The sequence below is a fragment of the Athene noctua genome, chromosome Z (genome assembly GCF_965140245.1).
Source record: "Athene noctua chromosome Z, bAthNoc1.hap1.1, whole genome shotgun sequence".
Lineage (NCBI taxonomy): Eukaryota > Metazoa > Chordata > Aves > Strigiformes > Strigidae > Athene > Athene noctua.
The window spans coordinates 75322808-75339097 of record NC_134077.1 but is presented as its reverse complement, the minus strand read 5'-3'; the positions used below and the strand labels follow the sequence as shown (position 1 = coordinate 75339097).

General features: G+C 41.1%; 1 pseudogene; it reads right to left on the bottom strand.

The window, feature by feature from the left end:
• Positions 1-299: 299 nt before the first annotated feature.
• Positions 300-1599, bottom strand: LOC141973808 (tetraspanin-3-like; annotated as a pseudogene).
• Positions 1600-16290: the final 14691 nt, after the last annotated feature.

The following is a 16290-nucleotide window of genomic DNA, read 5'->3' as shown; positions in this document are numbered from 1 at the left end:
TGCTTGGATGTGATGTTGGGGGATGTGGTGTAGGGGAGAACTTTGTAGAGTAGGTCTGATGGTTGGACTTGATGATCCCAAGGTTCTTTTCCAACCTGAATGATTCTGTGATTATCTAACAAGAACCTGGGGAAAACTGATCTAATATTGTAACATTTTCAAAAAATCTACTAGTGATCAATTAGTTTGATTTTACAGGCAAAAGTATTTTTTTAAGTTTTTTTCCAATACAACTGCAAAATGGTACAAAACCAAGGAAACATGCAGCAGGTCCAGCAGTGCTGTCATTATCTGCAGGCCTATGAGAAGGCAGACAAGTCCAGAATTCAGAGGTTATGTGAAGGCTGATGCCTCATGAAGATGACATCGCTGGCACCAGCCAATATATCCAAGACACTTAGCACAATACAGCACCAAAATACATAGAGCATGACAAAATGCAACCAGCCTTCCAGCTTCTTTAGACAGTCTTCCTGAAAAAGCTGTTCTAGATATCCTGTCACCTCTGCAGTGAGAATTCTTCTCCTTATAACAGCTTCGGGGACATGAGCTTTTTCATCTGGAAGATGCCAAGAAGCAGCTGTTGTCTTTAGCCAGTCTGTGTAGTTTTGGACCCCACAACACTGCAGCTTCCTTTATACCACATTCACAGCCCTGCTGCCAGGACCCAGGGACTGTGTTCGACTGTACTGATAGATGAGATAACCCATAGTGCTTTTCAGCTCATTCAACTAGAGTAGAACTGTGCCAGAACTTCCAAAGACATTTCTAGGCAAAGAAGCACCAAGTACATGAGAGACCCTTGCAGATAACAGGAGCTCCTAGCAGAAATAGACACAGCCAAAACTCCAGTAGGTAACAAGATAAGCACAATGGTAACAGCCAGCCAGGGAGAAGCAAGAAAAGCTCCTGAAATAAATACCTGTAGTTCCTGTATATCAGGATCACAAAAACCCCACCAAATGTCAGAATTGCAACAGTGCCACAGAAAATAAAGCCCAGGAGACCCAGCTGAAATCAGGCAAAAAGACAGAGCCAGGAGTCCTCATAGCACAACACCACCACCAGTTTAACTTTCTTCACTCTACTCACCCCTATCAGCCCAAACCATCACTACCACTATTTAAGAGGCCTTCACCTCACTTATCCAGGTGCAGCAGATGACACCTCTACTCAACTTGGAAGGGATCAAGATTCATGAGACTCCCTCAGCACAAAGATTAGGCTAACCACATGTTGCTGCTTATTCAGCATAGCCTGCAGAAACCAGGAGGGTATGTTTTAGTCTTGATGTCAAGAGGTCATTTACTCTGCCCTCATTGGAGACATTTGCACTTGAAGAGGGAGAACAACTGGAAAAAAGCTGCACCCTCCCTTTACTACATGTGTTAAAGAGCTACATGTAAAGAAATAATCAAGGTGGTAGCCAGAAGTGCTAGTTCAAACCACTTAGACTGCCCAAGTGAAGGAGGTAATCCAACTATCAATCCTACAGCTGTAGCTAGGATGGCAACAAATGCATAAGTCATTAACAAAGGAACAGTTTAAGCAGAACTACTCAATCAGGGATCTCTGTAGGCAACACTCACCTAGACTCATTATCCTTCCCAGTACATTTACTACTCATTAGATTTTATGAGGGGCATAATGTTATTAATAATATTTTGCCCTTTTTTATTCAGCAAGATTTCTGTGTAACTAGCTTCAATTACTCAAGACACCTGTATGAGAAATCCCTGCCATTTCACACTTGTACCCCACAGTTTGCCTCACCAGTGATTTGACTGAATGCTGTAATGACTGAATACAAATAGTAAGAACTCCATTAACTTTTCCTTGTGTGTACAGAAACTGAATTACACACTAGCTAAATGACTTCACAACAATCCCAAAGGGAATTAACTTCACTTATCAGCTGGCAGAAGAGCATTACTACTCAAATATGTGATACACAAGAGTCAAGCAGGATGGGAAATGTGCATAAAACTTGTCACGGGCACTAGGAAGACAGATCCCAAGGCCAATGGTGATTCTCTAATCATACTGATGAAGTCCCATAACATCTCTTCTGTTTCTCAAGATGTAGAGCAGGGCTAATAAAACAGACCCACATAAGGGAGAATACAGAGAAATGATCCTCATTTTCAGAAACATGAGCACCTGCAGAAAATCAGAGTAAGTCAATGCTCAAATCCCTGGAATCCTGAAAAAGTCTCAGCAGAACCTGTGATCCCACATCTGTCAGACATTTTACAAGGACCTATTGCTGTTACATATGCTATGCACACACAGATGTTGGGCTGACTCCCATCAAAATGTCTATGTGCTGTGCAAACATGTCATTAAGGCTAATTATTTTGGAATTAGATAAATTGCTCTTATTATTTTTAATCTTGCCATTAAGAGTAATTAACATGCAGTGATTAACTTGTTAAATCTTAACCAAATGCGTCTTTCAAAGCTGTTCTATGATGTGTGTTTTCCTGCAACTATTCTCTGAAGTCTGTGTCTCCTTTCTCTCCTGTTCATCTTGCTGCTACCCTCAGCCCTACAGCTGTGGTTTTTTTGCTGCTATTCATTTATCTCTTGGATGCCTTTTACTCTGATTTCTACGCTCTGCACGAGGGAGAGGGAGAAGGGGTGGAACAGAAAGAATTTCCCCTCACATCTGTACACACAGGCAAACCGCACTCATTTAATGTTTCCACAACGCAGAAGGAACATACCAGAAAAGTGTGAGGAAACATAGCAGAAACATATCAGAAAATACTGTGGGGGGTAACAGGTGCTTATTGCTAGTTTGCAAGCTTTGTGAAAAAAGTACATGAACCTGCCTTTTTTCCTCTCTGCTCTCCCCCATGCTTATAAAGCTTAATGAGATATTAAGAAATGAGTTACAGCACTATTTACTTTTAGCTTATTCTGCAATCCCTGAAATATATTGGAAAGGCTTGAACTGCCTGCAGGAGAATTTTACTGCATGTCTTGTTCATTTCAGTCAGGGTAACTGCCATCCTCTCCCTGAATACAGAGGAGAGAATTTCAATGGTTATTGAAGCCAAGAGGCTCTATCTTTCTAAATATTCCCCAAATATAATAACTTCCATTTACTTAAATCTGACTCTTTGTGTGACTGTGAGGGTTTTTTTGCTTCTTTCATCAGGCTGTGGGACAGAAGGCAGGGTGGGTAGAGAGGGGTGAAGTGTCTCTTGCAACTGGAAGGGTTTGTGTTGCCACAGGCTCTAATCCTTCCACCGGTGACTTTTTTCTGGTTTAGCCCTGCAAGGAGATCTGTGGGACAGCCCACAGCAGCAGGCAGCCATCCACACACAACTTCCTCCTCACATCAGGACCTTTATGACAGTACAAGTGGACAGGAGAACTGGCATGCCTGCCAATCTCCCACAGAAATCAGAAGTACCAACACTAAACACTTCCTGGGAGACAGTTCCCAGGAAGAGCTCTCAGTGCCCAGTGCCATCTGGGGGGATGGAGCATACCCAGAACTCCACAAGAGGAAATTGCTGCAGTGGGGATTAATATTGGCAGGGATGTCTAAAACCCCTCACCCACTTTGTGCTAGGCGATGCATACGCACTCAGGAAAAGAGAGCTTCTGCTCAAAATGTTTTCTGTCTGGTAAGACAAGTAAGACCAAGAAGGATAAGAAAAACATAGAACTGGTCCCTGAAGTGCCCAAAAGACCTAACTGGCACCCTCAGTAGCACTGCATTTGTGCTAAGTAATTTTACCTGCATGTGTGGCCAAAAGCTTGTAAAGAGTAATGGGTGGAGGTATCCATCAAGAGACCGTAGTGTGACAAGAGTATAGGTAAGGCAGAATAGGAATGCTCCTCTGTTTTCTTTCCAGTGGCAAGCAGCATAACATGATAAATGCCACCCCTCCTTTTTCTGGAGTTGTTTCTGCTTATGAGCTGATGAGTATTGAAATTCAAATGTGGGTGTAACAGATAATACATCTTAGATAAACTACTTTCTGGAATGTTGCTGAAAGTATAATCCTTCAAGTTAATAAAATGCCAACTGTGTATTTTTTGCTTTCACTGTTCTAGCAAGTGATGACTGACATTGAATGGCTCTGATGTGCCAGGAAGGTCAAAGAGGTTCGTTTCACTTGAATCCAGGAGTGGGACCAGAAAGCCACCAAGGCAACATTGTCGATATGCAGATGAAATGTAAGTGGATGACTGGACTCATTTTAAATTACATGTACTGTCATACAGATTGATCAGGGAGCACATCTGAGTTCTGGCTGTAATGGACAACAATTCAGATCAAGATGACCAGCTAGTCCATTCAGACCTTTGTGAACAAGAATAAACCAAGAGATGACCATGGAATCAGGTCACAGTTAAACAAGCTCATCTTCTAGGTTTAATAAAAGCCTTATATAAAATGAGGCAAGTTCTGAAAGCCAGACCCTCCGCCACTGCATTCAGTGTCACAGGGACACAGAAGAGCCCTAAAGCTGCCTCAGAATAACAGCTGGCATTTCCCCTGTAAACTTTGGACACATGAAGCTACTGAGCTGGATCTTGTAGGTGAAGTTAAAGCACTGTGGAAGAGGTTTGGTTTGAGAGTTTAGAACATTTTTTAAAGGTCTTGTTAGATTAAAGCACACCCATAGCATAGGGTATGACTTTAAAACCTTACTAAAACACAAAGGTTTTTATCAACTTCATCTAAACCAGCTTTTACTTAAGCTTCACTCCACCCACCCTCCTGACCCCTTCAGTGGGTGGAAGCTGGTGTGTGACCCAGCAGGGCTGGCAGATCCAGAAAAAGTTGTAAATGGGTACTGTTGGTAACACTCCTCCCTTCACTGATCCTGATTGTCTGCTAGCCCTGGAAGTATATCCTTTTGAAGCTGAAGATACTCCACACACAATTTTTCCAGTTTCCAAAAAAAACCCTGGCTTCATATAAAGTGACAGCAAATAAATAGTAATATTTGGGAAAAAAAAAAATCCAAACTTTGATTCTTCTCAGTCCAGTCATTCAAGCTAAGATGAGTAGTCAAAACACCACACAGCAGAAGAATTGGGTACTAAGCAGAAAGCTATTTTTAAAAAAACTGAAAGCTGCTAAGTGTATAGCCTCTTCAGGAATAAAAAACATTATCTTATGAGACATGTCATATACAGGATCACTTTGACAGCCCAAATGCTAAAAGGATGAACAGTCCTGGTTGGACCCAGATCCTACAGTAGCTGCCATGCAGAACCGGTTGCCGTAGTAACAAAGGTCAAATGCTGTTGCCTCGCATGAGACTAATACCTCTCATGCAAAGCTTGAAGCAAGCAAAGGAGATATGATTGCCACCTCCTATTCATGGAGAAAATGTACTCTCCACAAGAACTGATTTACCATTGTGCAGGTGTTTCTACTAAAGCCAGTCAGATGTTTACCCCTGGGTCTTTTTGCCTGATGAAAAGCGGCCTTTTTTGTAATTGAAGAACCACATCAAATGCTTTCAGGGATTTTATTTATTTTTGCTTTTAGCACTGAAGGTTTCCATCAGTATTGAAAATATTGAAAATCAAATGTCAAAAGTTTGATGTTTTCATGTATTTGCCTCTTTCTTTCCTTTTAGAAATTGAACAAGAAAAAGACTAAAAACTTTTTTTCTTGTTGTTAAATTTTATTTTTCCCCCCTATTTTTGTTTGCCAGTCTGGGGAAAAAAAAAAAAAAAAAAACAAAAAAAACCACAAACAACAAGCACTTTCTGTATTTCTATCACTTTGGAATTTGGGAAGTTGGAGAAGATTTTAAAAGACAGAATGACAAAACTAAAAAAAAAAAAAAAAAGAAAACTTCTGGTCTTTTGATAGCCATTTTATTGCAGCTGATAATAAAAACAGGTTGGAGGAAAGGGTACTCTGTAAAAACTTCAAAAAATGAAGAAAGGATGGAACACTGAAATTCAAGTCACCTTGACATTTAAAGTATTTTGTGACTATTGTTTTCAACCATCACTAGCTATATTTTTCATGTGAATGTAGTGTTCTCATTTGTGTTTCAAACCATATGTAAGATTTCTGGGCACTTTCTGAAGTTATAAAAATACTTTTAATATGAAACAGAGGTCCTTTAATTGTTAACTTGTGAAAATAGCTAACAGGTTTCTCTTTAGGGAGAAAGTCAGAAGTGTCTGAATACTTTATCTGGAAGTTAGTAAACTGAGTGAAGACCTGACAAGAAGCTTACACTTATCAGAACTTCCCATGAATAAAGTTTCTCCTCTGCTGGGTCTCCTCAGAAAAAAGTATCTTGTAGGATAGTTTTTTTCCTCAAGAAAAGTCTTTCATGCAAAACTGGTCTGGGCCCCTGCTGGTCTAGCATTCTGCATTGCCTCTGAAACCTCAGGCAGGCCATGACAATGCTGTAGGTGACATGCATGAACTTTCTGCTTATGATCCTTTTGCCCAACGATGAATGAATCTACCTGCATGGCCATAAAGCAGCTATTTATGAACAAAAATTTGGAAATCTTTGTTTCATACTGCTATTATAAAATCTATATACAGCATCCAGGACACATCTTTTAAATTAATTTTGTAATAAATCTTAATATCAGTCAGTCTCAGGATCCTAAATCACTGAGGTGCTTTTGCAAATGTTGCCTTTGTCTGCTCTGTTTCTCAGAGGACATAGACCTTTTACTGCTCTTCGAGCTCCAAAAATTTCAGCCTTAAGACTTCAGGATTTGTTACAATATGGAAACCTTGATCCTATTATTGACCTTACAATGTAAATCAAGGCTCAATATCAGTTTTTTCTTGAGGCCACTTAGCAGAGATTATTTCTTCTGAACTTTATGTTTCCTTTAAGTAGTTACTCAAAACTAAGCTGAAGGGGAGTTATCCGGCATGATCACATGCAAAAAATTCCTGATTGAGGGTTCATTTGATCAGCAGTTTAGGAGGGGGAAAAAAAGCATTGTAGAAGTAATGATGTGATGAACATGGGATTACTTCTGAAATATTTGGTGTGGTCAGAGACAGATTCAGCAATTTCCTTTAAGATGAGAGCATTGGATTATCTTGGTGTGAGTAGCTTGTCAGACTTCTTCAGACCTGTAACGGGAGCTTACCCAAAAGAATGAGATTTGTACAGCTCATGCTTCATGAACTCACCTGCAAAGATGAAGGCTGACAGGGTGTAGGTTCTTCTGGTAAATAACTGATTCCTTTTTCAGCTCATTGACTGGGAAAAAAAAAATAAAATAAAATAAAAACATTCATTTTGGGTTAATCTGACAAATTATTAAAAGTTCAGCTTTTCCACCAAGAAAGATATTAGCAAAGAACATTGTCAGCCTACCAGGCAGCAGAAAATTTAGCAAAGTGGAAGTAAAAGGAGATTTGATAGTCTTTTCTCTTTTTACTGGCATAGTACTAAGTATATCTATATCAAATGCAATATTCATTTCATACCAGGTTTTATAGTGACTATAGTAGAGAATTTATTTTTATTATCTTTCCTAAGTCATGGTAGGAATGTATAGAATGTCAACTTTTCCAGAATTAGTCTTACAGCACATTTTGAAGAAGTGGAACCAATTTTAATAGGATTTTTATGCATTGCCATTCAGATGAAACGCAGCTTTTTAGAAAAAAAAAAAAAAATCAAAACTGAATATATTTGCAATGTCTTTCTGTGCTCTATTTCTATCTACAATCTCTCCACCAAACAACTACCTTCAAGAGGTATTTTGCTTTTAAATATAGATACTGTCACTGACATTGAAAGGGTCTATTAGGTTTAAACTCATAGAAACATCTAAATGCAAAACAAAACCAAACTAATTAAAATGTATTTGAACATGGAATGTAACAGTACATTTAAGGTTGAAAACATGAATGCATTCTACCATCAGGATAGGTGTCTGATAACTTCCAGACCCAACAACAAGCAGCACAACTTGGCTTTGTGTTGGTAGGATTCACTTTCTTTTATTTCAGAGTTTGATGTACTCATCAAAACCCAATTTTCAATCCCAGCTGTCAGGTATAAGAGGCCTTTTCAGACACCTCAGTGAGGTTCCCATAATGATGAAGTCCAAGGATGACCAAAGATATGACAGCACTCCAGAAGCATTTTATTTTCTCCCACAGCACCTTGACAGGTGTGGTTGTTGTAACCTAAGTGCCTTCTTCAGCACCTTCCAGCAGAACTGGGCTCTGGGACATGGACAGCATGAGAAAGTCCAGCAGACCCTCCCTACACACAAATGCAGTCAGGAAGTCACTACCCATTTAAGAGCAATCCCAGAGGTGTGGAGGGAAGCAGGACATCTGGAGCAAAACAGACACCCTACCCGTGCCATCAGGGCTACACCAGCAGGTGTACCCTGGAGGTAACCAGGGCAGCTTCAGTTTCTTCATGTGTCACGCTGACATATTTCTCCAGCACTACATTCATTTTAGAAACAAATTTGTATTTACAGGGCTGTCACTGAGTGGGATGTATAAGAAAGCTATTACAGACACCTGAAAAGAGCTCCAGTTTCCAGAAAACATGGAATTCAAAGGGAGTGGAGCTGACTGACAAGCAGCTTCTGCAGCCAAAGAATTTCTTCAATGTGGAGGAGGAAAAGGGCAGCAGCTCAAACTGTGGACCTTCCTAGATTTGCTCTGGTGCAGACTGCACTCTCAATGGCTTCCCTTTCCCTGTGCACAGCAAGGGACATGGGAATTGAAGTCCTTCATGTCCATCAGAGCCCTAATAGGAATGTAATTTCTCCCATCCAATTATTCAAGGCTTTCTCTGCTCTGGTTGTTTTCACAGGTTTTGCCAAGCAGCAGCCCCATTCATTTTAAAATAAAAATGTAGCGTTGCTCTACTTGTCTTTATCAACAACTGCCACTTTGACAAATGTTTTTTTATTAGCTTTAAAAATACTGAAAAATCACACTAAAATGATGATAGAGCCCATCACCCTGACTGGCGTGGTAACAAACACTGCTGAAAGCCACAGTGCTTCCTTATGTTTATAAACCATGGAATAAATGAAAATCCTACAACACACACACTTTCTATGTTTGCATTGGTTCGCTTCAGCTAATTAACCTGGTTTATTTCTAATAAATACTTATACGACTTCCCAAGCAGCAGTGCATTCTATTCAATTAAAAATATTTTCAATATTGCACAAGTAGGTTTCCATCACAGTAGCAATTGTGGGTTTAGAGTTGTTGTGTTTCAATATCCTTCTTTCATGAAGTGATGCTGAAATGTTTGCTAATAGCTAGTAGTTAAACTGTTCATAAAAATATACTGTTCTTACAAACAAGTAGAGCTCAGATATTGTGATCCATGCCTTTGTTTCACAGTACTCCTCCGGACAAATTTGCAGGTAGCAGTAAAGAGTAGAACTCAACTGAACAAAACATTCAGCTGCCATAGTGATGAAAGCAGCAGGAACAGAAGGCAATAAAATGAGCTTTGATAAATGAAAAAGCCTGAACCAAGAGAGAAACACGAACAAGCACCTGACGACACAGAGATAACCAAGCAGCTAAAACAAACGCATTAAAGCAGACTTACTCTTTTTTTCAGTCATGTCATACTGACAAATGCTTCTGTGAAGGCACACTGCAGAAAAAGATGCAGATGAAAAGTCAGAGTAAACAGGAATCCTACCAAAGATTTCGGAGTGGGCAGAGAAGGGTCCATGCTAAGATCTCTAGCCCAATAGAAGAAATTCTATATGAAAAATAAAATTTGAGAACCATCAGTTGATAAACATAATGTATATAAAGAATTATCCTAGCCTATCAGGTAAATTTTTTCATGAGTTTAAACTAGGACTAGAAATCAAAACCTGGAATTGCTGGATTTCAGAAAAAAAAAATCAAAATGCTTTAGCCTATATTTCCTTTGCCATATTTTTTTTAACATTTGGGGGAAACTCTAGAAATATCTAAAAAGTTTATTTTTAATTTATTTTACTGAGAGACTTTAATTTAGGAATGGCCTATGATATCAAAGGCAATTTTTAAAGTGCTTTACATATCATGATATAATTCAGAATAACATGCTTAAAGGACCTGAACAGCTTTCTGTAACAGTGTCTCCCTGGAGAATTTCAAGGTACCTTTATTAATTTTTATTCTTGAACCAAAATGAAATCAGATTTTCCAAAATTCAGAATTGTGACTACATTGTTACTGAACAAAAACGATATTAAAATCTACATTACTTTAAAGATTTCCATGCATGTTTCCCTCTTCTGACACAGATCTCATCCTGCCTCAACTTCTGCAAAGCCTCCTACATGCTTTAAGAATGGAGAGGTTCGTTTCAGTACTGGGCTGAATTGCCCTTATTTTCAAGGGAAATGCACCTGAAAGCTTTGAATGCTCTCTGATCTCTCTGTAGATAGAAACATGCATCTTAAACAAACATGTACAAACAGATTCATAAACCTTCCCTGTATACTATGTGCACGACAGAACTAGCCGTTACCCACATTAATGAGGTAGAATTTACGTTTCATGCCCAGTAATCTACCATGTAAACCAGTATAAAAGGAGGTCTCTTCCTAGTCATCTTCTTTGTAAGAGAAAACCATAAAGAAACCTCATTTATCAATGCAGTGGACTGCATAACTCCATCATAAAGCCTAAAGGAAAGGAGAAAAACAGCTTTTCAGAACCCTGTTATATAATACAAAATAGCTAGTTCTAAGCTCAGTTATAAAAAAAGTGAAGTATCAAGAAACACCATTTAATTGCTGGAGTTGGAATAGTATAAAATCCTATGAGATCACAATAAAGCACAGCCTGCACATGTTTATTTAAATCATCTCACACCAGGTAAATTTAAACTGTCTAATTTTAATATATATGTATTGTCATTTTAGATACTAAACTACTAAATTACCTACACTTACAGAGCTGGAAAAAAACATGAAAGAGGGTAAAAGCCTGAATATTAAACCATTAGTTTATCTGCAGGGATGTAAGAAATGAATATTCATGTAGTAGATAGTATTTTTGTGAATACATAGGTGCTTGCTTTTGTATTTAATTTCCACTCTTTATCAAATGAAGGAATAAACTCGTATCTATGCAGACTGATTAGACTAGATTTTACTTGCATTTGAATAGCTGCAAATATTGACATCTTTGTTAAGGCTTGCTTTGTAAAATGTATGGTTAGAAATTAAAATAACCATTAATATGAAAGTTGACTATTTTAAAAATATATAAATTAAAAGTCATTCCAGCCAGTACATTAGCACAGATTGAATGCTATTTGACTAAGAATCACCTTTGTGGTTTTTTTCTCTTATTTTCCTTTCCACTATGTGTAGATCATAGAACAGTTTGGGTTGGAAGGGACCTTAAAGATCATCAGTTCCAGGCCACCTGCCATGGGCAGGGACACCTTCCACTAGATCAAGTTGCTCAAAGCCCCGTCCAACCTGGCCTTGAACACTGCCAGGGAGGGGGCAGCCACAGCCCCTCTAGGCAACCTGTGCCAGTGTCTCACCACCCTCACAGTGAAGATTTTCTTCCTTATATATAATCTAAATCTACCCTCTTTTCAGTTTAAAACCATTACCCTTTGTCCTGTCACTACACTCCCTGATAGAGTCCCTCCCCATCTTTCCTGTAGCCCCCTTTAAGCACTGGAAGGCCGCTATAGGGTCTCCCTGGAGCCTTCTTTTCTCCAGGCTGAACAACCCCAGCTCTCTCAGCCTGTCCTCACAGGGAGGCGCTCCAGCCCCCTGATCATCTTTGTGACCTCCTCTAGATGCACTCCAACAGGTCCTACTTATGTTAGTGGCCCCAGAGCTGAACACAGCACTGCAGGTGGGGTATCACAAAGGTGGAGTAGAGGGGTAGAATCAGCCCTTGAGTGCTGGTCACACTTCTTTTGATGCAGCCCATGAAATGGTTAGTTTTCTGGGCTGAAAACTGACATTGCCATGTCATGTTGAGCTTCTTGTCAACTAGATCACCAAGCACACACTAAAAACAGTATAATATCAGTTATACCAATAAAAAAAACAATATGTAATCAAATAAAAATAGGTAACCCAGAGTGTCCAGCCTTAGCAGTTTTCCTAAATTTGTGGTTTCCTTTTCTAAAATTTTTTGAAAATATGTTTGGATGACAGAAAAAGCTGTATAGCATGTGATACCACATAAGAAAAAGAATAAGCTGCATAGAACATGATACCATGCAGTCTACTCCAAGCACACTATTATCAAAGTGAGAGAAAGAGAAGAAGAAAGGAAGTTTTGTTGCACTGACCTATTAAATATATAGTAAATGCATCAGGACCTGCCACATAATAAATACTTTTAATCAGAAAGTGACTGGTTTAAACATGTACTTAACTCTTCAGATACCTAATCACAGAGAAGTACTGGCACAAAGTGATCTGCTGATCAAAAAGATGTAAATAAGAGTCAAATATCTTATTCCTTGTAATATCTTGCAGGGTAATATCTGGGAAATTACAGGCCTGTCTGTAAGAGTCAGTCAGAAGATCAGCATTGTCTCAACATTGTCATCAGGGACATGGACAGTGAGGTACCTGACAACGTCCTGCTTGGCCTTGCCGATCCCTGGAGTGGAATGTAGTGCCAAGGCTCCTGAATGCAGAACTGTGTGGCACAGCGAGTGCGGTGCTGTTCTCCTGAGCACGGACCCGTGTGGTGCAGGCAGTGCTGGGCTGTTCTGCAGTGCCTGAGCCGTGCAGGAGTGCTGTGCTATTGTTCGGTGCCTGGGCCTAGCCAGAGCTGTTAGAGATAAACACATAGCCACTGTCAAAAAAGATAGATCGCAACTGTTGCCATAACATCGATGAGGAAATCATGAACCTTAGATGAACTTTGCTTCATTGTAATACCATAACACACTGTCCTGGTTCAGCTGGGATAGGGTCAAGTTTCCCCCAGCAAAGAGAGAGAGGGAAGGGATCCCCAGCCGGGTTATTCATACCATGCTGACGTCAGGTCCAGGGGCCGAACCTTTATACCGGGCTCTTTGGCGGGCTCGGTGGCGGGAACCCTTTGTCCGCAAACCAGCTAGAGGTATTTCTCTGTATGTCTTTCGTTTTGTTCACTGTTATTGCTGTTTCTTGTTGTTACCATTGCTACTGTTGTTGTTCAGATTGTTCTGTCACTCTGTTGTATTAAATTCCTTGTTACTTTAGCCCGGGTCTGTACCTAACTTCCAGCCCGACCGGCCGCGGGTGAGGGAGGGGCAACGGCAACGTGCTCTCTGGTCCCGGCAGGAATTAAACCTGCACATTAAAAATTGGCGCACCAACGTGGGGCAGACCCTGACCAGAGTGTGATAGAGCAATCTGTTGGGTGTCATCTTTCTGTTTGTATTTGTGTTTATTTGATAAGAAAATGTTTGCAATGCTGGCCCATTTGCTTGCGTGGTGGGGCTGGATTAATCCTTATATCCAGTGTATGATCCCAGTGGTGGCGTTTGTTATCGGTGGAAAATGTATAAAGGGTCTTACATTTTTATACAGGCTATTGAATGCTTATGCTGCCTTTGTATCGCTGGGGGGGGGCCGGTACCTGTTTGCTGCCTGGGCTTTTGTTAGGGGTCTCACCCCCTCTGTGGGTGAGCCAGGGGAAGAGATCCTCTCGGCTTTGGGGAGTTTCAATTATCCTTGGAGCCTGCAGGCCAGTGTGATTGTGGCACAATGCCTTCTGAATGTCTGCCTGATTTCGGTTTTGGCCATGCGGCACTTCTCTAACAACAGCAGTGCCCGGAAACCTGCCCCAAGGTCAGATAATAGTGAGTGGCAAGGGGTGTGGGAAAAGATGGGCAAAGGCCTGAGTCGGTGGGCACCTCCAATGCTTTGGAACTTCACTCCTGAGCAAGTGCAGAGCTCTGATAAGCTGATGGAGTGCTTAGAAAGGGTGTGTTACCAATCTGGCAAACCCCAGGAGACACAAATCGCTGCAATGTGTTGGGGACATGCCCATGCCTACCGTGTCCTCTTTAATACCACCCGCTGCCCTCAAAGGGAAGAAAAGGCCACACAAACAATATCTGAACCGGGGGCACAGGCAGAGCCAGTCTCAGTCGCCTCCACCAGCACAGCAGCTGAGCCAGAGAGCCAGCCAGTGCCAGTGTCAGTCGCCCCGATACAGAAAACCAAATATACCAGAAAGTCAGTTCGCAGAGTAAGGGATGAGGATGAGCCAGGCCCATCAGGGGAACAGGAGGAAGGACCAGAGGTGATTGTCCAATCTCTGTCCCCGACTGAGCTGCGAGATATGCGGAGAGATTTTGGCCACCTGGGAGGCGAGCAGATTTTCACCTTGGCTGCTCCGATGCTGGGACAATGGAGCCAGTGCTTTTGAGATGGAGGGGAGAGAGGCCAAGCAGCTGGGATCTTTGGCAAGGATGCTGGCATTGATAGGGAAATAGGGAAACAGACTCAAACCCTCAGCCTTTGGAGGCGACTCCTGCTCAGTGTAAGGGAGAGGCACCCCTACAAGGATGATATCCTATGTCAGCTAGGCAAATGGACCAGCAGTGAGAAAGGCATCCAGAACCTCAGGGAACTGGCTGTTTTTGAGATGATCTATGGTGATCAGAATGATGAACAGTCACCCATGGACCCAGATCAGGCCCCTTGCACACACCTGATGTGGCGAAAGTTCCTGAAGAGCGCACCAGAAGCACACTCGAAAGCACTGGCAACAGTGTCCTGGTGGACAGACACACAGACTCTGACAGTGGATGGAGTAGTTGGCAAGCTCCGGCAATATGAGGGAAATCTCCCCTCATCTCAACATTCCTGGGTCTCAGCTGTGGAGGAACTGTCTCAGAGGCTCCAGAAAGTGGAAGAGGACATGTCCTACATTCCACCTGCATGGGCTGATGTCTCAGCCATTAGAAGTAAATGTTTCCCCACCCAAGAGAAAGGCAGCAGAAAGTTCACACCACGAAGCACCCTGTGGTTTTTCCTCCGAGACCATGGAGAAAACATGAGGAGGTGGGATGGACAGCCCACTGCTCCCCTAGCTGCACGAGTAGAGCAGCTGAAAGGGAAGACCATCACAAAAGTTTTTTTGAAGGATTTGAAAAACAGAAAATCTCAGGAAAAGTGGCACTAAGGTTTGAGTAAGCTATAAATTTGGGTCATTTTGAGTAATGAAAGCATTTTAAAGATGATGCCGAATGACCTATAAATCGGAGATTATTTTTACCTTTCAGGTTAGAGTCTTTAATGAGAAGCAAATTGAGCAACTGCACCATATATAGGATAATATGGTGAAAAATTAGGTATATCACTGAGACCAGCAGGGACATTTCAGAGTTGTAAACAGAAATCACAGTGCTAAAACAGTCAATCATTTCATTCTCTTCTTCTGTATGTCTTATTCAGTTACTGCTTCTAAGTCCTGCATCTTTTCCTTAAGCCATTTGAGCAGCAATATGTTGCCTTCACTGTCTGTTACTGGCCTCCTGCACACTTGATAGGCAGTTCAATTAGGGCACCAATAACCTGAGCTCTGTACCCACTTCAGACCACCCATCTATCTGGGTGGTGCCTCCAGAACAGGATCAAATGAAGCCACTAATACTTACAGTCCCAGACCTGGCAAGCTTAGCTTTATCAAATTGTGTAAGTGAAGGCAAATTTCCCACTGGAGAGCAAAGAGATATCTTCAACTTTATCTTGTGAAAGGAGAACCTGAGACAGACCCAGTCAGTGTATCTGAGATCATTCCTAACTTCATGTCTCCAGCTTTCACCCACAACCACCCTACAGACCTACAGCCCCTTGCATGGGGACATCCCTAGAAATGTTCTGAAGAATAATTATCTGTGTAGTGAACCCCCTCTAATGACCAGTGTCAATACATAGTTCAGAACAAACAGATTATCAGGAGCCACATAACAAAACCGATTACTTTAGGGAATTTGTGTGTGGTCTGAAGACACTGTTGTGTTGTTACTCTCAGATTTATAATGAATCTGTATAAATTGATGGCAATTTCACATAACATAAAGCAGAATGCTTTGTATGATGTAACTGCCATGTAACTAGGCTGTACTAGCCATTAAGTCTAATCAGACATGATTTTGTTTTCTTCCTGTTGCGCAGTCCTCACAGATAACCTGAGATACAGCATGCAAATATTAATTAAGGGACATATATTTCCCCAAGAAATGCAGCAGAGACCTCTGAAGCTGCAGCATTTACGAGTAGACCTGGAAAAAATTTCAACCACAGCTCAATAAATTGACCAGCTTTATTTACCACACCTTTTAC